The 23,165-nt window shown below is 46.6% G+C and overlaps 1 protein-coding gene across 3 annotated transcripts in view; it reads left to right on the forward strand.

Annotated features, from left to right (window-relative positions):
• Positions 1-23,165, forward strand: part of LOC124596407 (PRL-1 phosphatase) — a 627,938-nt gene that overhangs the window by 547,567 nt on the left and 57,206 nt on the right. The gene's annotated exons all lie outside the window — the stretch shown is intronic.

Genomic DNA, 23,165 nt, shown 5'->3' on the forward strand with positions numbered 1-23,165 from the left:
TCGAATCCAGTTTACCAACTGAGTCGATACTCCGTAGGCACGCAGTTTGTTTAGAAGATGCTTGTGAGGAAGGGTGTCGAAAGCCTCCTGGAAATCTAAAAATATGGAATCAATTTATCATCCCCAGTCGATACCACTTACTGCTTCATGAGTATAAAGAGCTAGTTGTGTTTCACAAGAACGATATTTTCTGAATCCGTGCTGACTGTATGTCAATAAATCGTTTTCTTCGACGTACTTAATAATGTTCGAATACAGTATATGTTCTAAAACCCATCTTTGATCCCATCGTATTTCTGTTGTAAGTTGCGTGTTACGACAGTATGCTGTTTCAAGCTGAGCACTGAAGATTTATCCCAAGTACGTCACTCTTCGATTTGTTTATACTTAAATGTCAGTTGACACATCGGTGTAAAAGCCTTCAGGACATCGTAAGATGAAAGATGTCTGAAGCTCTGAGTTCATCGTAGCATAATGAATAGAGGCACGGAATTACAGGGTGACAGTACTGAACTATAGGAGAAAAAACTTAAATTAGTTACAAACAACGGCGTGCGCACACTTCATTCAACATCTAAACGTCACTAGAGATATTAGGATTTAGCTTATGACATGTTCGATGTGCCTACCATCATAGGCGATGATGTAGCGCCGACGAATATCAAAACTCTGCTGACCCGCTGAAGTGTTAGAGTATCGATGCTGCCGATGACCTCCTGAACGGCAGTTTTCAGCTCAGCAATGGTTTTCTGGTTATTGCTGCATACCTTGTCTTCAATAAAGCCCCACAATAAAGAATCAAATGTTTTCAGATCCGGAGAATATGGCGGTCAATCGAGATCGACGCCAGTGGCTTCTGGCTGCCCAAGAGCCAGAATGCGATCCCCAAAGTACTCCTCAAAGACATCAAACACCGCCTGCTGCGATGGGGTCGAGCTCAGTCTTGCGTGAACCACTTGTCGAAATCAGGCTCACTTTGGTAATGGGGATGAAATCACGTATCGTTCTGTAATCCAGTGCCATCGAGGAATATCGCACCGATTATTCCGTGATTGGGAATTGCAGCCGGTCGGGGTGGCCGAGCGGTTCTAGGCGCTACAGTGTGGAACCGCGCGTCCGCTGCGGTCGCAGGTTCGAATCCTGCCTCGGGCATGGATGTGTGTGATGTCTTTAGGTTAGTTAGGTTTAAGTAGTTCTATGTTCTAGGGTACTGATGACCTTAGAAGTTAAGTCCCATAGTGCTCAGAGCCATTTGAACCATTTTTGGAAATTGCACAACACCCACCGTTGAAGAGACTTCCCGATCTCTAAAAGCGGGTTCTCAGTCCGGCAAAACAGCCAATTTCACTTACTGGCGAACCCATTCAAATGAATGTGAGCTTCGTCGCTATACCAAACGATGCATGCGAATGCTAATTCCCATATGCCCCGCGGCCAACCGTACAGTTTCAACGTCCAAACCCAAACCGTTCAGAAGTTACGATATTATACTTCATATAGTTCAATAATTGTCACACTATACGAAGTAAGCACCGAGCGAGGTGGCGCAGTGGTTAGCACACTCCACTCGCATTCGGGAGGGCGATGGTTCAGTCCCACGTCCGGCCATTTTGGTTTAGGTTTTCTGTTATTTCCCTACATCCCTTCATAAAAATGCCGGGATAGTTCCTTTGAAAGGGCACGGCTGATTTACTTCCCCATCCTTCCCTAATCCAATGAGACCAATGACCTCGCTGTTTGGTGTCTTCCACCAAATCAATCCAATCCCAATACGAAGTAAGCAGTAGGTTCGCGTCGTGCTGTATGCTGCTATTTCTTTTTTTATTGTCACGTTTGTAACAGATTCTGGGATACTCGTATTATTGAAGTACAAGTATGTTCGGCATCACTCGGTGTTACTTACACCTAAGAGTGCACTCTCCCAGCAATGAGTTTCGTCAGATTTGTAACTTCAGTCTGATTAAAGTACGAAAGATGAAATCGCTACGAGAGAAATAGCCAGTAATGGCATTTGTATTCCGGCTTGTCGCAAATATTTGGGTTTTTATTTTCGAATATATTGTGATTTTACGAGGCTTTGGTTAGGGGGAAACCTAAGAGAATAGCTTAAATGCGAGTAGAGCTCGTTAGAGGCCCAGGCAACAGGCGGCGCTGTCACACATGTGGTGGCTGTCTTTTAAGACGTCATGGGGGGCGTGGCCGATTACCACCACGAGGCGTGTCAGGCAGCGACAGACAGGTGTCTCCCAGACAGCGGCGCACGCCCAAGTTCGGTCTGTCTGCGACGGCCGTCTCGTAGATGAAAGAGAGCAGTAGCGATTATAACTTCCAGACAAGTGTTTTGGTGACCAATACCAGATATGGAAATCGCAAACACACTAATCAAGCACTTTAAACATTCGATTAGGAGGATGATAACACTGAACTGAATTACAAACCGGTTACAACGCAAAAGAAGAAACTGCGAATAAAAATGTAAATGTAAGTACGAACTAAACGAGTGAGCTGATCACTGGTTACAAGAAAAGTGAACTTGAACACAGTATTAGAGAGAGAGAGAGAGAGAGAGAGAGAGAGAGAGCAAGGAGGAAGTAAATTATGAAGATGACGTGAGAAAATAATTTGACAGAACACTGAAACACCTTAATTGAAACAAGACCCTGGAGTAGACGACTTGCCCTTGGAGTTATTCATATTCTTGCGAGAGTCAGCCACGATAAAACTATTCCACCTGCTATTAAAGATTCATCAGATAGGCGAAACACCATCACACTACAAGAATAGTATCATAATTCCACTCGAAACGAAGGCAGATGCTGACAAGTGTGAATATTACCTAACTGTCAGTGTAATAAAACATGATTGCAAAATACACACAAAGCGTTTACAAAGGAATGTAAACACTGGTAGAAGTTGACCTCGCGGAAGATCAGTTTGCCTTGTGGAAAGATGTAGAAACACGTGACGCTATACTGATCCTACGACTTACCTCAAAGACGATTAAGGACAGGTAAACCTGCTTTCATAGCATTTGTAGATTTAGAACAAGCTTTTGCAATGTTGACACACTTCTAAATCCTGAAGGTATCAGAGATAAAATACAGAGAGCGCAAGGTTATTTTATCTAATATAGAAACCAGACCCCAGTTGTGGGAATGGAAGGGCATGAGAAGGAAGCAGTAGTTCAGAAGGCAGCGATTCAGGGTCATGGCCTCGCCCCGATCTGTTAACGCTGAGTAAGCAGTAAAAGAAACCAAGAAGAATCGAAAGGGAACAAACATAATTTTTAAAATCAGCAGATGACACGATTCCGTCACGCAGCAAAGAACTTTGAAGATATGTTGACGAAATGGTTAGTGAATTAAAAGGTTGAACTGAAAGGTTAACATCAAAAGAAGCGAACAAGGGTAATGGAATGTAGTCGAATGAAATCAGGCTATGTTTGTAGAATTACAGTAGAAAATGGGACATATAGATGAGCTGCTCTTTGGGCAGCAAAAATGACTGACGATGGCCGAAGTAGAGGATAATTTGTCAACGCCTAACACAGATTTAAGTATGTTGAAGTCTGTTCTGAAGGTATACCCTCGAATGTAACCTTGAGCGGAAGACAAATGTGGATGTTAAGCAGTTAAGACGAAAAGAAGAAAGCTTTTGGAATCTGAAGCTACAAAGAATGCTTAAGATCAGGCGGGTACATCACATAACTGTAAGGAGGGACATAACGGACCATTTGATTATTATATTACTATACAACTTCACAATTTAATGAGGTGAGGTGGCGAAATTACAAAATGAAGAGAATTGAAATAATTAAGACATTCTAGAATATTAAGAAGCATTGTGATGCGTCCACTTAGAAAAATTATGAATGAATGATTGTGCTAGTAAACTTCTACTTTATTTGATCCAAAGACAGCTGAGTAAAACTGAACGTACTCAGAGTTCTCTGTTCACTTGTTCTGATCATCACTAAACTGACACAATATTTTTTTAGCGCAACGGCAATCTCACTTTCAATAATCCCTATAAAAGAACGGCCCTGACTAACAATAACATACACCTTTCATGACTCACCTCATAAAAATCTTCGTTACTCGAACTACTGCATTACAGGGAGCGTCAATACTGCCAGCTAAATAAAAGATTCTAACTACTGAAGGCACTAACTACTGATAGGCATAGTTAGCAAATGAAAGATTTTGATACAGAACAATCAATGTATTTACCTTAATAGCGTTAAAAAGTCATAATAAATTTTATATATATATATATATATATATATATATATCTCCAATTAAGCAATTTTCCTTTTACTGACTCACGCGTCCAGATCGCCCGCTCAAAACTCCATTTCTCTCCCCACATCCACCACTGCTGGCAGCTCACCTCCAACTGCGCAATGCTACGGGCTGTTCACATCCAGCTGCCCAACACTACAATAACGATTATTTCAACAATGAGTCCAACGAGACACAGACTGCACACAGCACAGCGAGTGATTTTCATACAGAACGCTACGTGGCGTTACCAACATAAAAACCTAAACAGCCTACTTAAATTGCTTTTAAAAACGTTTTTGCGAAAGTTCCCATTTTCACGCAGAAATAAATATTTGAATTCTTAGAGACATGCTATAACTACAAGAATATTGGTAACAGTACAGTTATTACACCCAAAAATTCTGTTATGGAAATGCAGTCTGAATTTTAAAAAAATGAATAACGGTCATTGAATTTCTCGTTTATGTACGCACACGTTGCATACATGATCGTACTATGTCACGAATCAGTGAACTATTCGCCAACTCGACGAAATTGAAATTCCGATCGTAGCTGGAAATCAGCATTGAATTTAATGGCAAGTGAAAATTTGCGCCGGATCGGGAGTATAAACTGGGTTTCCCGCATTACTCGAGCGGTCGCCTTTTCGGCTTTGGCTATCCGAGAACACTGCACGTCCGACCCAAATTCCCAACTTGTCGCACACCACTGACGTGTCATCTGTCCATTGCTCTCATTGCTCGCAGTCTCACGCTGATTCCCGCAAGAGCTTGGGCGAAGAGTGCATCCGCACTGAATGGTTTTTATCGAGTTTTCAGTAATTCAAGAATCCACGTCTGTACCATATTCCTCAACTGTAAATACAGAAATCTCTCACTTCAGTGGCCTTCGAATCGAGACATGTTCCGTGTCGTGCCTCCACTGGTGAACTCTATACAGTACTGCCGCCTTTCACGACGGATTTCAAAATCCAGTGGGGGAAAATTGCAGGTGAGAAGTTAATAGGCTGCAGCTGCGTCCGCCGCTGCCTTAGAACCGTTACCAACGCCTTGCCGACTATAGTTGCGTTGTGTTGCCAGCAGCTGCGGACAATGTGTGTGTGTGTGTGTGTGTGTGTGTGTGTGTGTGTGTGTGTGTGTGTCGGGTCAGCAGAGTCAAGGCCACGGCACGAGGACTCCGATAACCTCCTGGCGTGACTCAGGATCGCGAATAGCGCCCATTGGTGGAGGTCGTCCTTGCGTGTATATGGTAGTCTCTACAAGTTATCTGAGGTTGGTCGTTACTGGGGTGAGGGCTATCAACGACAGATGCGCCAAAAGAGATAAAAGCTGGCACTGTTGACATTTACAAGGGGGGCGATCAAATAGTGTCCGTTCGAAGGTCGTACAGTCCAGAATCGGTGTGCCAATCAGGCACAATCGCCGTGAGCATTGAGGCTATGATCCCACCAATGCACCAGGTTGAAGATACTCGTTTGGTAGAACTGCGTGTCCTGCTGCTTGTTGTAGTCCATAACAGCCTGGTGCACAGCCTCGTCCGACAGGAATCTTGGACCCCATCAAGGCCTTTTAAGGGGCCGAAGGAGTGGTGTTCGCATGAGGAGCGGTCAAATTTGTAGGGCGGGAGCTAAAATATCTCCCGCTTGAGGTGGCGTAACGTCTGTGTTACGTCATCTGAGTCATGGGGTCGTCCGTTATCATGAAGAAGCAGCAGCACCCCATTCTCGGAGTTTTCACCATAACTGCACGCCGTAATTCTCTAGCTTTGCGCAGCACCGTTCCCCAGTGATGGAGACGCCAGTTTCCTCGAAATCAACAAGCAGTGGGCCTCTGTAAACAAAGAACAGTGTGAGCACCACCTGTCCAGCAGATGGCTGGCTTTTGAACTTCTTGGACGATGGCTAACACAACTGCATCGTCGACACTGAGACTCAGGTTCCCAATGGTGGCATCAGCTTCCATCGCCACGGCGCTGAAGGAACTTTTTGTTTTCAACGTTGTAACTCAGCAGGCGCTTCAGGCAAACAACCATCCGATTTCTGTTTTGTTCGGTATTAGACACCCACGTCATCCTCTGGCTGCAGACCTACTGGTGGCCGAACACTTAACGGGTAACGTAGTGTACGCTACCGAAGGAGACGTAGAGATCCTTTTCTAGTGCATGAATGATGCCGATCCACCTTAATCGTTTCGTCGACAGCCAGCTTGTTGTCCGTAATGGACGAGGCTTGCGCCCAGGTCGACCGGCGTCTTTTAGCGAATCGCGACCAGAGTTGAACACCGCGCACCATTCCACAACAGTGGTTAGCGACAGGCATGCTGCCCCGTACACATTCTTCATTCTCAGTTGGATTCTACCTGTACTGGCAGTTCGGCAGCACGTTGGTTCCGTTGGGACGCAATCGACAATAATCTCGCCATAGTTCACATTTCCGCATTTACCACACGCACGTCTGAAAGGCATGAATGCTACACAAATCCCTTATCTTCATGTCGGTGCTAAATTCCTCGAATCGGAGTAGCGTCTAACGGTTCTCTTTCAATATTCTATATTGGTTTTATGCTTTTTGATACTACCTAAGATAAGAGGTTAGCATTAATTATTTTCTTTAAGTAGGTGAGACCGTTAGAAGCAGAGTATCTTACAGGAGGCCAAACTAAATGTTTGTTTTCAATTTAAATGAGCGCCAGGCTCCCTACAAGATTATCATAACTGGTTTTCGTCTAAATACAGTCAAGGCCAAAGTTCACAGATCTACGACAAATGGTATCTGTGAAAGTATTTGAACTCTTGCAAAACTGACTCGTGGAACTATTCAGATTTAAATGAGCTAAATCGAAACAAGGCCCCGGGAGTAGACAACATTCCATTAGAACTACTGATAACATTGGGAGAGCCAGCCCTAACAAAACTCTACTATCTGGTGAGCAAGATGTATGAGGCGGGCGAAATACCCTCAGACTTCAAGAAGAATATAATTCGAATCCCAAAGAAAGCAGGTGTTGACAGATGTGAAAATTACTATCAGTTTAATAAGGCACGGCTGCAAAATACTAACACGAATTCTTTACAGACGAATGGAAAAACTGGTAGACGCCGACCTCGAGGAAGATCAGTTTGGATTCCGTAGAAATGTTGGAACACGTTAGACAATACTGACCCTACGAATTACCTTAGAAGAAAGATTAAGGAAAGGCAAACCTACGTTTCTGGCATTTTTAGACTTAGAGAAAGCTTTTGACAATGACTGGAATACTCTTTCAAAATCTGAAGGTGGCAGGGGTAAAATACAGGGAGCGAAAGGCTATTTACAATTTGTACAGTAACCAGATGGCAGATATGAGAGTCGAGGGGCATGAAAGGAAAGCAGTGGTTGGGATCCCCGATGTTACTCCGTCTGTATATTGGACAAGCAATAAAGGAAACACAAGAAAAAATTGGAGTAGGAATTAAAATCCATGGAGAAGAAATAAAGACTTTGAGGTTTGCCGATGACATTGTAATTCTGTCAGAGACGGCATAGGACTTTGAACAGCAGTAGAACGAAAGGACAGTGTCTTGAAAGGAGGATATAAGATGAACATCAACAAAAGCAAAACGAGGATAATTGAATGTAGTCGAATTAGATCAGATGATGCTGAGGGAATTACATTAGGAAATGAGACACTTAAAGTAGTAAAGGAGTTTTGCTATTTGGGGAGCAAAATAACTGATGATGGTCGAAGTAGGGAAGATATAAAATGTAGACTGGCAATGGCAAGGAAAGCGTTTCTGAAGAAGAGATATTTGTTAACATCGAGTATAGATTTAAGTGTCAGCAAGTCGTTTCTGAAAGTATTTGTATGGAGTGTGGCCATGTATGGAAGTGAAACGTGGGCGATGAATAGTTTGGACAAGAAGAGAATAGAAGGTTTGGAAATGTGGTGCTACAGAAGAATGCTGAAGATTAGATGGGTAGATCACATAACTAATGAGGTATCGAATAGAATTGGGGAGAAGAGAAATTTTGTGGCACACCTTGGCTAGAAGAAGGGATCTGTTGGTAGGACATTTTCTGAGGCATCGAGGGACCACCAATTTAGTATTGGAGGGCAGCGTGGAGGGTAAAAATCGTAGAGGGTGACAAAGATATGAATACACTATGCAGATTCAGAAGGATGTAGGCTGCAGTAGGTACTGGGAGATGAAGAAGCTTGCACAGGATAGAGTAGCATGGAGAGCTGCATCAAACCACTCTCTGGACTGAAGACCACAACAACATGTTTTAAAATGATTTTATCACTTCTGCTCTTGTGGAAAGCTGTAAGAAAAATTAACATTAAGTCCGCCGCTTAATGGCGGCCAATTGTTGCCAATCAGCGATCACTGCTTTCGTCTTCTTGACAGCTGAAAAATACTAATTATTCTCTTTTGAAATAAAACATTGCGATTAGTCGGTGGCATGTTCTTGAAATAATACAATTAACTACCTTGTACACACAGATTTCCATCAATAACCTGATACCTTTTTTATCGTCTAGTCGAAAGAACGAAAAGGACATCTGGTAGCGTTCAACGCTACAGACAATATCTGTCTAACAATAGTAACATGAGAAACAGAAACAGCTGGACAGAGAGTAAGAACTTATCTTTTCCATCTTCTATAGTTACACAAAGATATAAATGTTTTATTTCGGCATATTTTTTACTGCGATATTGTTTATCATCGTTATTGTCTCTCCTTACCGTAGTATCGACGTTATATTTTTTGTAAATAATTTTATATTTTTTCACAATTGACTTTGTGTGGTCGATTTGTTCTTATTCAGTATTTTTACACACACTTTATTATTAAACATCGCAAAAGGGACACTACAAGCGCTGGATTGCATAAACGCTGCAGCAACGTCTGCAGGCGGAAACTTACTGTGGATCCTAATAGTGTGTGCCCCCACAGCTCTTTCTACGTCGTTAATTACAAATTCACGTATCCCTGAGAAACATTCCCATGACTTTGGAAATATTCTTCACATCAGCAGCAGTGTCAGGTAGTGGACAGAATGGTGGTGTCGCTGGATGTTCGAAGGGAAACGGAGAACGTGATCAGTGTTTCTACTTGCGAACTGACGATGTCAACTGAAACTTGCGTATCGCGTAGTGATGCACGTGGGGGGAAGTCCCTGCAGGATGTGACAAGGTGCCTGTGTGGGTGTGCTTTGATTCCCTTCCTGCGGCGCTTCCTTCTCGACGGATGGTTGCTCCTGTTCAGTAGCCTTGCTGGGACAGTGTGCGCCGCGCACCAGGACAGCGGTAAGTGGCCACGCTTCTGCCGTGCTACCCACATTCCTAATTAGACCTAAATTGACTCTTTAAGTGCGAAGATGACCTGTAGCGGTGACACGTCCCCACGAGCGAGCTGCACTGTACTTTTAACCAGTAACTGACAGAAATGGCGTACAGTACGAAGCGAAATTGTGTGTACATACTTCCTACCCTTTCGTATCCGAACTACGGATCTGTGCTGACGTAGTTAAATTTGTGTTGCCGTTGCAAATTATGGCAAGTTAATGCTTTGGTCACGAAATACATTGCCACTTCCATCCAAATGGGTTAAGTGCACTCAAATGAAATGTCAGTGGGGCTGAAATTAATGGCAATGCAAAGACATGAAATAACTGAGCAATCTGTTCAGATATAAGGTGATTGAAAAATACCATTACGAACTTCGGGGTCAGTTTCCTTAAATCAAAGCATAAAGTCCACATACACACGCCCAAACATCCTTCGTTTTCAAGTTATTAAAGCTCACGTTCAACGGTTTTCCAGGTAAAACATCAGTGTGCTCATTCAAAGAGCAATTTGACTTACTGTATCCTAGATACTGGCGTTTGCGCTCTTTCATAGAAGGCTTTGTAATTGTTGGCGAATTGTAGCTCTATACGTTCTTCTAGCATCTTACAGATGCTCTCTAAAGGGACTTACTTCAGAACGCTTTCCAAGACTTACTAGAAGATATGCCTCTGGAAACGAGGACTGTGGTGATGGGGCTTCGTCACATTTTAGCCTCATTGTTCGGATAAACCGTCTAGTATCTACTGTAACGGCAGGATAGGTAGAAAGGGGTGGCGTGAAGGGGGGGGGGGGGGGGAAAGGTCCATAGGCTGCGCGTCCTTTGGATTTTTATGTCAAGGGTCCTCTTAACAACTGGTTTATGCAGCGGACAACACGGATGCAGAAATTTATCAACGTGTCTTGGGAGTCTTTGAAACGACTCGAGACGCTCGAGGAATATTTTAAAGGGTGCCGCTGTCCGTGATTCGAGAAGTGCACGCGTTAAGGGAAAGGGAGCGGGAGAGGGAGAGGGGGGGGGGAGAGATTGAGAGAGATTGACAGGGAGAGCGGGGGGGAGGGGGAGGGATTGACAGAGAGGGGTAGGAGGTGTATTTCGTGGCACAGTTACAACCAGTTTGGTTGGCCTCATTATAGCTTGTTGAAGGTAGGTTCATCAAATAGGTTACTACAAAGTACTCACATTGAACGGCATCATGCAGCTTTGGTGGTTCTAACACTCAACTTCACAACGATGAGAGGGCACAACTACAGAGACGGAAGAAATGGTTTTTGTTTAAAACAATGGTACACAATTTGAGTTAAGTACAGGAATGAAGAGGTGTGGGGTATTTGGTCGGCGCAGAGGGAACAGTGTGTTGCAAAGTTTTCGCTATAGAGCAGTGAGGATGAGGGTAAAGGGGAGATAACATTGTGGTGTCTAGCATATAGCTATACACAAAGATGTGAAAGTATCTTACGGTTGCTACTTCTTGATGAATATCAGGCTTTGCAGCCTGCCCACGCGCATCCGTTGAAGCTAGATTCCCTCACGACACATTACGAAATTGAGTACCGGTCACACTTCATGCCTACTAAAATCATCTTAGTGACCAATAATCATGCCCGTTCCGCGTACTTGTGCAGCTAATACGTCAGGTGCGAGACTTAGTGTCCGCTCAGCCCTGCAGCGTGTAAGGCGGGCTGGACTGAAGCGGGTACTGCTCAGCTTAGCGACCGCCCATTCGAGGTTGTGCCCGGGATTCAGGCAGCACTCGAGGGCAGTCACGGCGCTTCTTCCAGCCGCCTCAGTCGGGGAACTGCGCCCTCGCTGCCTTCAACAGCAGAAGCAGCAACAGGTGGCCCCGCCAGCGGGGCCGTATATTTCCTAATTTTTACGAGCCTTGGCGCTACAGCTCCTTCCGCTTGCGTGCACTCACTACTTTCATTCCCATAACAGTAAGCATTGCGACCGCAGAACATTACGCCCACATAGTGGCAGAGTGGGCGATATGCTTGGAACAAATGTTAGAATACAGCGTGCTTCTAAAAAATATATTCGATTTCAAAAGGCTACTTCTGGCACATAAATCAATATAGAAAATTATTTGTAGCCCTTTTGTAAGTATGCTGTTTAGGTTTTTATATTGGTAACGCCACGTAGCGCTCTGTATGAAAATCACTGGCAGTGCTGTGTGCAGTCTGTGGCTGGTTTGCATTGTTGTTCGCTATTGTAGTGTTGGGCTGTTGGCTGTTAACAGCGAGTAGCGTTGCGCAGTTGGAGGTGAGCCGCCAGCAGTGGTGGATGTGGGGAGAGAAATGGCGGAATTTTGAGAGCAGATGATCTGGACATGTGTGTATCAGAAACAGTACATTTGTAAGAATGGATGTCATGAACTGCTGTATATTTTATGACTTTTGAACACTATTAAGGTAAATACATTGATTGTTCTCTAACAAAATCTTTCATTTGCCAACTATGCCTATCAGTAGTTAGTGCTTTCAGTAGTTTGAATCATTTATTTAGCTAGCAGTATTGGCGCTCGCTGTATGGCAGTAGTTAGAGTAACGAAGATTTTTGTGAGGTAAGAATTCATGAAAGGTATAGGTTAATTTAGGCAGGGCCATTCTCTTGTAGGGATTATTGAAAGTCAGATTGCGTTGTGCTAAAAATATTCTGTGTCAGTTTAAGCACAGTCATGTATAATTTTTCTAAGGGGACGTTTCACTTTCTCCACGTCCCTGTTTTTAGCTGTCTTCTCTTATGTCAATTGGGATTGACGTATAGTCGTTCTTTAACTCCTCTGTTTTCGTGTTCTACAGTTTTGACTTGGGCACGTATGACCCCAGCTGTTTTTGCGCCCTGAAATAAAACAAAACAAAACAAAAAATTTGAGATACGTTATAACTTTCGCAATGGGAGAACATAAAGCATGAAGCGAGGCAGATGGTGTGCAATGATGATCACTTAGTCTACAGTTGTCATGGTGCCTTAGATTACTGCCAGAACAACAATGGAAGACCAGGTGAATTGTACCTCCATAGAATAACAGTACACGCACCGACAAACGTCAGTAGCTGGGCGTGCGTCCAGAGAAGCAGTTCGCCCGGGTGCTGGAGTATCCGGACGTACCATCGACCTGCACTGTAACAAGAAACGTGATTCATCCGACCAAGCGACGCGTTTCTCGTGCGCACTGCAGTCGATTTGATGATGTCCTTGGGTCAACATGAGAGGACGTGGCAGATACGGGTCTTCTTCTGTTGAGCCCCAAGTTCAGCAACGTGCCCTGAACGCTATGCTACGAAACACTTTGCACTGCGCAAGCGCTGTACTGAGTCGTCAGATGTGTTGGAGATCGCTGCATATCATGTTTTACAGAACGGACGTGCCTCCGACCTCCACGTTCTGTTAAGGGCAGGTTTACTCTCTTTGGCCCGAAAAAAACATGTTCTTTGTGAATTCTTTCCTCGAGATGTGTTACAGATATCAATGTCAAATTTGGTCAAAATGTTTGATATTTCCTCTACAAACTGGAATGTTTTCGACCGGAAATGTCGAAGAGCAAAGTGCCGTTGGAACGAAACAAAACTTCGATGTAGACCTCCACGCGCGGTATGTCACAGGTCAGCCGGCTCCTCTGAAACCAAAATTGAGATGACGTTAGCGACGTATATGAGATTCTTTAGGAGTTATTTGGACCGTAGGAAACAAAATGTTGTGTCTAGACAAGACAGCCTAGACACAATGAGAGGAAGCCGAAAGGCACGCGCTTAAGCTCACGCAGGCTGGCGGGAGGTCTGAAACAGGATACGTAATGAATGCTATAAAGAAAGTACGTAGCTTCTGGAATACTTAACTTTAATCCACATTTGTAGAACATCGCTCTTGGTGATACATGCTTCACAATATTAATTATCAAAGCTATGGCGCCTTGCTAGGTCGTAGCAAATGTAGCTGAAGGCTATGCTAACTATCGTCTCGGCAAATGAGAGCGTATTTGTCAGTGAACTTTCCCTTGCAAAGTCGGCTGTACAACTGGGCGAGTGCTAGGACGTTTCTCTAGAACTGCCGTGTGGTGGCGCTCGGTCTGCTATCACTGACAGTGGCGACACGCGGGTCCGACATATACTAATGGACCGCGGCCGATTTAAATGCTACCACCTAGCAAGTGTGGTGTCTGGCGGTGACACCACAAAAAATGGCGACCATTTGAAAAAAATTGGTTTTTTCATCGATTTTTAGACTTCGTCGGGCAAGTAAAAATATTTATAGTCGATGAATCGGAATAAAAGTAGTGCAACTCCTAGACAACTTAGTTATCTACGTCGGAAACAAAGAATCACGCCAATCGGTTCAGTAGATTTGAAGTTACCATACCGCGCGATAAGAAAAACGTCATTTCAAGAACAACGCGTTTGAAGTTTTGACTACATATAAATGCAATATTATGTAACGTAAGTTCAATCTGCTATTCCGGGTCCATAAACTAGTCCTTCCTCTTCCTCATAGAGGGCGTTCTCCTCTATCTGGGCCATCCTGCGCTGCTCCAGAGCCGCTCGTACGGCCGATGACAAACGGTTTTCGGCCGCTTGAATCCGGCGGTCGTCCGAATGCTTGGCGAACTGCGTCGAATAGTGTCCCAGAGTGACGTCCATCGTTTTCATGGTCTTCGTAATTGCTGAATACCCTTCGTTGAAGCTGCCCATTGCCAGGAAAGTCTGATCATTTCCTGCCTTCGCACCAGAATGCAAATGCTTGGGGGCTAACTTGCAAACACACGCGTTCAAACTTTCATTTGAATTTTGTGTGTTTCCTCCCAAACAACGGTACAATAACTCGTCCTCCGAAAGAAAAACGACTGCTGTGTGAATAAGGCCGATTTCAGGCAGGTGCATTTTTTTGTTCAACCGTATTCGGAAAAACCGTTTCAGGGGTGGATTCTTAACACATTTATGGATCCAAAAATGCAATTTTAAAAAAAATCCGTTTTTCGAACGAAAATATAGTAAAGCTCCACTTAAGAGACGTGGAGGTTGCAAGGAACCCCCACAAATATTACATCTCCAGAGATGTCTGTTTAGCCGGTGAGTCCGTAGATGGTGGTGTAAGGCGGCCTACAGTGTATCTGGTCTCGCTTTCCCAACTGAGTTTTGCGATAACTAAGCCAGTCCGTCCTTGAACTGACTTTGTGAGCCGCCGCTTAGGAATTCTTCCTGCATGTTATGCAGAGATGCTCTCGTAGTTCCCTTGCAGAGGCGTAAAAGTGCCGTTGGATTCTGAAAGTGCAGTACTACTGTAGTGTACTGTCTCGTACGTAACTGCAGTGAGAAGTAGTTCTGTTGTGCACATTTTTACACAGGATGCCATTACGGTGCGTTTATTTAAGAAACGCCGTAAAATGAACTTGTTCACATTGATTACAAGCTAACAACGGTATGAGTGCATGATCGACCGCATGACTTGATCGAAAGGCGTAAAAAAAAAAAAATCCAATGGGTCTGAGCACTAATGGGACTTAACATCTGAGATCACGAGTCACCTAGAACTTGGAACTACTTCAACCTAACTAACCTAAGGACATCACACACATCGATGCCCGAGGCAGGATCGAACCTGCGATCGTAGCGGTCGCGCCGTTCCAGACTGAAGCGCCTAGAACCGCTCGGTCACAGCGGCCGGCGAAAGGCGTCCTATCGACGACTGCAGACAATGGCGTACGGTCAGTATCTTGAACCCACAACCGGTATTATCCGTAGAAGATCGTACATCTTCGGTTATGCCGAAGTTACTAATTTATTTATTAATATCAACGTTCCTTGGCATTGTGATATTACTGAAAGATAGTATTTACTACCTGTAGACTCTTCCTAAGGTCTGAGTGGCATTAGGCAACTTTTGCTAGCATATATTTATGAATAACAGTTACTTGATTCGCGCCAGAATTAATGTACTTTCCCTACGTATATCTCTTTGCCGGCGTCATGAACAATTTCTCGTCGTCACCTCATCCCACTTAATCTGAAAGCGCCACATGTCCAAACGTCTTTACTAGCCAGTGAGCGAACCTGCCGCTCGCCCCTTACTGTTTACGGACTGCAGCACTGATACTTCATGTACGTGAAGTAGCAAAAACTGGAAATAAAGTAAAATGTGCTCTTACCTGCAAGTAAGGGGTACCTTACAGCGTCCTACATCTTGTCTCCTGCTCTCTTCCAACGTCCTTCAGCAACTTCCCGTTGATGCTCACGACAGGAACACGCAAACAGCCTACCATTATCCTCGTTTCCGAGATGCTGGCTCCTAGAAACTAGGCCTAGCCATTTCTAGAAACCGCTTATGTCAGTGGATCCCTCCATTTGCGGTACGTATCGTTGCTTGCATGATACCCCATTCCTCTCCGCTCTACTGACGTGCTTAGGATTCCGCGACACTTGCTCGCAACGTCACCAGGCGGCATCAAGTCTCGCCGTGGGCGTAAATCAAAAATATGGGAAAACCAAATTTAATTATATTTATTTTAAACACACTCTTAAGCTGTTTCTCTACATAATCGACATTCAAACTGACTGACCATACCGTGGCACAAGTTTTTCAGTACTGTCTCTGTAGAAATGTGCTGCCTACGATTGCAACCACTGGTTTACATAGGCAAGCAATTCGGCGTCGGAATCAAAGCGTTGTTCTGCGGACCGTGTCTTCATTGCTGAGAAGAAGTGGTGGTCGCTCGGCGCCAAATCAGCTGTGTAAGCTGGATGACCAAACACCTCCCATCCAAAACGTCGTAGCAGCTTTCGGGTATGATTGGACATGCGTTGTCGTTAAAAAAAAAACTTTCGTCCTAAATTTTTCCGAACGCTTGTTTTGTATCGTCCGCCTTAACTTTGTCAGTGTTTGACAACACCTGTCTGAGTCAAATGTTGCGCCACGTTCAAGGAAACCAACGGGAATGATTCCGTTAGTCCCAAAAGACAGTAGCATGATCTTCCTTGCTGTGACAGCATTTGAAAACCCTTCCTTGGTTTCTTGGGAGAATTTGTGTGTTCCCATTCCATCGACTCCCTTATTGTTTCACACATGACATGCTTCACCAAAGTCTCGTCCCCAGTTACGATTCGGTCGATAATTTTGTTACCATTTTTATCGTAATCTTCCAGAAAGGTCAATGCTGTTGCCAGTCTGTTTTCTACGGTCTTACGTTAGGATTTTGGGAACCAACGTACCACAAAATTTGTGGTAACAAAGTTTCTCCGCCAGAGTTACATGCATCTAACTCGTGAAATGTTGCGAAAGTTTCCTAGTCGTGAAACGATTTTCACGAATTTTGTCGTCGATTTTCGTCCACCAGTTCGTCAGCCACAAGACTAGGTGTACCACCGCCGTGCTCATAGTGAATACCGGTACGGTCATTTTTCCGATCCGTGCACCATTGCCTCAGTAGGCTTTCTTTCATTATTCCTTTCCCGTGCACACCACAGAGGTCGCGGTAAATTTAAGTTGGTTTTCAGTTTTTTCCCCAACAGAAATAGAACGCAACATAATGCACCTCCCAAGTGGCGGGATTTTCTATTGCAGCGCGTATTTTAGCACGTCACAGAAAGCAAAGTAGCAGAGATACAAACCTCAAGCTACCACCGCTGGAAGCGCACTGAGTTTAGGAACGTTTAGGGTCATTCCATAAGACGTGTCATCAATGGTATACCGAGCACACGTGTGCCATCGCCGTAACTGCAGTAAATACATTCGAAAGCTCACTTCAGAAATCAGACAGATTGCGACCACATGCGGGGATGTCTCTGTACCAGCGCCGGGAACATTAAGGTTGAGGCTGGCCATACTACTAGATGGATCCTCCCACACCCAAGCTACTCACCCCAGTCCGTCGGACTGCCGCCCCAGTCCGTCGGACTGCCGCCCCAGTCCGTCGGACTGCCGCCCCAGTCCGTCGGACTGCCGCCCCAGTCCGTCGGACTGCCGCCCCAGTCCGTCGGACTGCCGCCCCAGGGGGTCCACAACTCTTTCGTGGATACGTGCGTGGCGAGCACGGGGCCCCGAGCCATTGCAGCCTTCTTTCTCTCCCGGGCTGCATTTCCTTTCCCTTCCCCTCCTTTCCCCTCCATACCCCTTTCCCCTCGCCCTCTCCTCTCCCTCTATTGGTGTCCTTGCTTATGTTGGCCCCCGCTATCCTCCTGGTTCTGTTGGTTTTACACTCTGGCTTTGTTGCGTAATCATCTCCTCCTTTTGGCATTCCTTGGTCCCCCTCTGGGGTTTGACCTCCATTCCAAAATTTCTCTTTCCGTAGTGTGAGCCATTTGGGGAAGAGCACCTTACCTAGTGTCTCCGACGTGTGCCCTCCTAGTATATTCCACCTTTTCTTCTACGTCGTTGTCTGATGCTAGGGTGCATAGCCAGCACGGTAGCCAGCCCGTGTGGTGGGGTCGCTATGTACCCTTTTGGTTGAGCCCCCTGAACACACAGGGATCACACTTCTGATACCTGAGCTGTGACCTCCTCATGCATGCCTTGGAGTGGTTGCTCGTCATCCTGGAGCATCGGAACTCCCGGCAATGGCCGCCGTGCCAGACGGCCCTTGCTGTGGCTGGGTGGCGCCCGTGAGGAGAGCCCCTGATCGGAGTGGGTGGTATCAGGGCGGACGCTATGCAGATGAAACGCATAAGGGTCCAAACCTCTGGCCGCTCTTCTGCGGCCGTCTCTCTGCGTGGTACTGATTCCTCAAGTGCTGCTTCTCTTGCCCCTTCGGCCTTCCCTTCCGTGGCTACCCCCTGGGAGGAGGGTCAGGCCCGTCGTCTAGGGGCAAAACCTTTCCCCCGTTATCTAGTTTGCACCAGGACTGATGGAGATACTTTCACCGGTGTCAAACCTTTATTCTTTGTGGAACACATTGAAGACAAGTTCGGCGAAGTGGACTCCCTGAGCAAGATGCGGTCGGGTTCATTACTGATAAAAACTGTTTCTGCTGCCCAATCTGCGGCCCTTCGTGCCTGTACCCATCTTGGCACAATTCCCGTGTCCATTACCCCTCACCAGTCTCTAAATATGGTACAAGGTGTGATTTTTCACAGAGACCTCATCCTTCAAACTGATGAGGAACTTCGGGACAATCTCGGACGGCGGGGTGTTCACTTTGTTCGGCGTGTTCAGAAGGGTCCTAAAGATAATCGTATTGATACTGGTGCCTTTATCCTGGCCTTTGAAGGGGATACCCTTCCTGAGAAAGTTAAGATTATGGTCTATCGCTGTGATGTGAAGCCGTACATCCCACCTCCTATGCGGTGTTTTAAGTGCTTGCGTTTTGGCCACATGTCTTCTCGCTGTACCCAGGACCCTCTCTGTGGTGACTGTGGACGTCCACTCCATGAGGGGAGTCCCTGTGTTCCCCCTCCTGTATGTGTAAATTGTCATGGTAGTCATTCTCCACGTTCAGCAGATTGCCCAGTCTATAAGAAAGAAAAAAAGATACAGGAGTATAAGTCTCTTGATCGTTTAAGCTACACAGAGGCCCGTAAGAAATATGCACGATTGCACCCTGTGTCCATGACATCTAGTTACGCCTTGGTTACATCTTCATCCCTTCCTCCCCCTTCCTTACCCCCGTCCCGGACCCCTCTCCTTCCCCCCTCCCCTGCGGCTCCCACACCTTCTCCTCTGGGCGCCGCTCCCCCTCCCCAGCCGGACAAGTGTCCCACTCCTTCGGCGTCTGCCGGTCAAGGGCGCCTCTCCCGGGATGCCCCTTCCCGGCACCTTCCAGGTCAAAGGTCTGCTGCAGCGCGGCGACCGCGAGAGCCGCGGTCTATCGGCCCCCAGGTCGCCCGGTCTCTTTCTGTTCCTGATCTTGCTGCAGCTGGCTCCATTATGCCACACAGCCCTCCTCGATCTCAGCCTGAAAAGAAGAAGAAACATAAGTCCCGGGACAAAGAGCCTCTGGTGTCACCGGAGGTCCCTTCCCCGGCTTCACAACCGGATTCTGACCTGTCGTTTATGGATGTCGCCCCCTCCTTGTCGGTGACAGGTGGGGACCCGGCGGTATGACTGGATTTAGCGTGTTCAGCCCTCATTTAAACCATCGTTCTGTGGTTCTCCAATGGAATTGTAATGGCTACTATCGTCACCTTCCGGAATTGAAATCCCTTCTTTCGTCCTACTCAGCAGCTTGTGTGGTTCTCCAGGAATCTCATTTTACTGATGCTCACTCACCGACCCTCCGTGGGTTCCGTGTTTTCTGTCGAAATCGGGTCGGACCCTTGCGGGCTTCTGGTGGCGTTTGTACGTTGGTCCGTACAGACATTGCTAGCACGTGGATTCCTCTCCAAACTACATTGGAAGCAGTTGCTGTTAGGGTCCACTTAGACTCTGCAGTCACAGTATGCAATCTTTATCTCCCTCCTGACAGGACTCTTACACCTGCTGCCTTAACCACCCTTCTTCAGCAACTTCCTCCTCCCTTCCTCCTCCTTGGGGATTTTAATGCTCATCATCCTTTGTGGGGCAGTGCCTTTCCATCTAGACGAGGTCTTCTTATCGACCAATTTATTGCAGACCACGACCTGTGCCTTCTTAATGATGGCTCCCCTACTCATTTCAGTGCTGGTCATGGTACCTTTTCTGCCATTGATCTTTCTCTTTCTTCTCCCTCTCTCCTCCCTTCATTACACTGGTCGCCACACGACGACCTTTGTGATAGTGACCATTTCCCGTTGATTATCACGCTCCCTTCCCGCTCCCCGATGGAGAGGTTACCTCGTTGGTCTTTCCACCGCGCCGATTGGCCTCTATATACTGCACAGGTCGAGTTTTCTCCCTCTTTGTCGGGTTGTATTGATGACGTCCTACGTGACGTGTCTGACGCGATTGTTCGCGCTGCTAACCTTGCTGTCCCGCGCTCATCTGGACAATTTCGTCGTCGGCAAGTCCCGTGGTGGAGTACGGCCATTGCCATTGCCATCCGTGATCGCCGTCGAGCTTTGCAACACTTTAAGAGGCACCCATCTGTAGCCAGCCTTTCTACCTTTAAGCGCCTTCGCGCTAAAGCCCGTTATTTAATCAAACAGAGCAAGCGGATATGTTGGGAACGATTCGTTTCTTCCCTTGGTTCCACTGTCCCTCTGTCACGGGTATGGGCTACACTTCGCTCTCTCCAAGGTTGCCATCGGCAGTCCACCCTCCCAGGCCTTCACCTCCCAGATGGCATTTGTACGGACCCATTAGTTCTTGCAGAACATCTTGCGACCCATTTTGCAGTGGCATCAGCATCGGCCTCCTATCCAGCTGCTTTCCTTCATCAAAAACAGCAGGCTGAAGCTGTCACCTTATGTTTCACCACTTGTGAGTCAGAATCTTACAACGAACCTTTCACTGAATGGGAATTTCTTTCTGCTCTATCTGCTTCTCATGATACAGCTCCTGGCCCAGATTCCATTCATAACCAGCTGCTTCAACATCTCAGTGCTCCACAACGGCACCATCTTCTTCGGGTGTTTAACCGTATCTGGCTCCAGGGTGACTTCCCTTCTCAGTGGAGGGATAGCATTGTGGTTCCTGTCCTTAAGCCTGGTCAGAACCCCCTATCTGTTGACAGCTATCGGCCAATTAGTTTGACCAATGTTGGTTGTAAGTTACTTGAACGGCTGGTAGCCCGTCGGCTCACTTGGGTCCTCGAATCTCGGGATCTATTGTCCCCTTACCAGTGTGGCTTTCGAGAGGGACGATCTCCAATCGATCATTTGCTTCGCTTGGAATCCACAGTTCGGCAGGCTTTTTCCCAGCGCCGCCATTTGGTTGCAGTGTTTTTTGACCTTCGCAAGGCCTATGACACGGCCTGGCGCCATCACATCTTACTAACCCTTCATCAGTGGGGTCTTCGGGGCCCACTCCCGATTTTTATCCGCCAGTTCCTGATCCATCGGTCATTCAGAGTTCGAGTTGGTACTGCTTTTAGTTCTCCACGGACCCAGGAGACGGGCATCCCACAGGGTTCTGTCTTGAGTGTCCTTCTTTTCCTCATTGCTATCGATGGACTTGTGGCCTCTGTCGGTCCCTTGGTCGCCCCTGCCCTGTATGTGGATGATTTCTGCATTTGGGTTAGTTCCTCCTCGATGCCATCTGCAGAACGGCAGCTCCAGGTGGCTATACGGCGTGCCTCTGCATGGACCCTCTCCCACGGGTTTCAATTCTCTCCGTTAAAATCGCGGGTGGTCCACTTCTGTCGACGTACTACGGTCCACCCTGATCCAGAGCTCTATCTCGCTGCACAAAGATTGCCTGTGGTTCCACAGTTTCGTTTCCTAGGTCTTCTTTTCGACAACAAGCTCACTTGGCTGCCCCATATCAGACTCCTGAAGGTAGGATGTTTCCGTAAACTCAATGTCCTTCGCTTCCTTGCCCACTCCTCCTGGGGTGCGGACCGTTCCCTCCTCCTCCGTCTTTATCGTGCTCTAGTTCTGTCACGTTTGGACTATGGTTGTCAAGTTTATGGTTCAGCTGCTCCTTCCACGCTGCACGTGCTGGATCCAGTCCACCATCGTGGTATCCGTTTGGCCACCGGTGCCTTCCCTACTAGCCCTGTTGATAGTCTCCTGGTTGAAGCTGGGATCCCCCCCCTTTCTGTTCGGCGGTCCCAGCTTCTGGTGTCTTATGCCCTTACTATCCGTTCTTCTCCCGCTCATCCTTCCTATTCTATCCTATTCCCAGACCATGGACGTCGCCCGCCTGACTCCCGCCCTCGGGCGGGTTTACCGGTTGGGCTGCGCCTTGCGTCTCTTACCCGTGATTTTCGGCTTCCTTCTTTGTCCTGTCTTCCTCGCTCCCTCCCCTCCACCCCTCCTTGGTTAGTTCCTCGGCCTCGAATTCGGATGGATCTCCGCCGCGGTCCGAAAGATTCCATCCCCCCGGTGGTGTTCCGTTCCTTTTTCCGCCAAATTTTATGGGAGTTTCGGGATGCTGTTGTTTTTTACACTGATGGCTCTAAATCTGCTGATCATGTTGGGTATGCCTTCACGTCCTTTGTTGGAACGGAAAATCATCTACTGCCACCCTCATGTGGGGTGTTTACTGCGGAATTGATGGCAATTTCCCGGGCCCTTACCTTTATTAAACAATCCCAACACAACCGCGTTTTGTTATGTACGGACTCGATGAGTGGCCTTCTTGCTATTGACCGGTGTTTTTCGCGCCATCCCTTGGTCTCTGCCATCCATGACCATCTCGCTGATCTTCACCGTGCTGCTTGTTCCATTGACTTCCTATGGGTCCCGGGCCATGTGGGTATCCCGGGTAATGAGCTCGCTGATCGTTTGGCTGGGGGAGCAGTTACTTACCCCCCGTTTTCTGTAACCCCTCCTGCAGCGGATTTACGGCTTCACATCAAATCCCATTTTGCACAGTCATGGGCCAATTCTTGGGAGGCTACTCCACTGTCTAATAAACTTCGTGCCATTAAGGTGAATACAGGCCCATGGCGTTCTTCCTTTAGCCTCTCCCGCAAGGACTCGACCACACTGTGTCGTCTCCGCATTGGCCATACCAGGCTGACCCATGGTTTCCTTTTGCGTGATGAG

This window comes from Schistocerca americana, chromosome 2 (genome assembly GCF_021461395.2).
Source record: "Schistocerca americana isolate TAMUIC-IGC-003095 chromosome 2, iqSchAmer2.1, whole genome shotgun sequence".
NCBI classification, from domain to species: domain Eukaryota; kingdom Metazoa; phylum Arthropoda; class Insecta; order Orthoptera; family Acrididae; genus Schistocerca; species Schistocerca americana.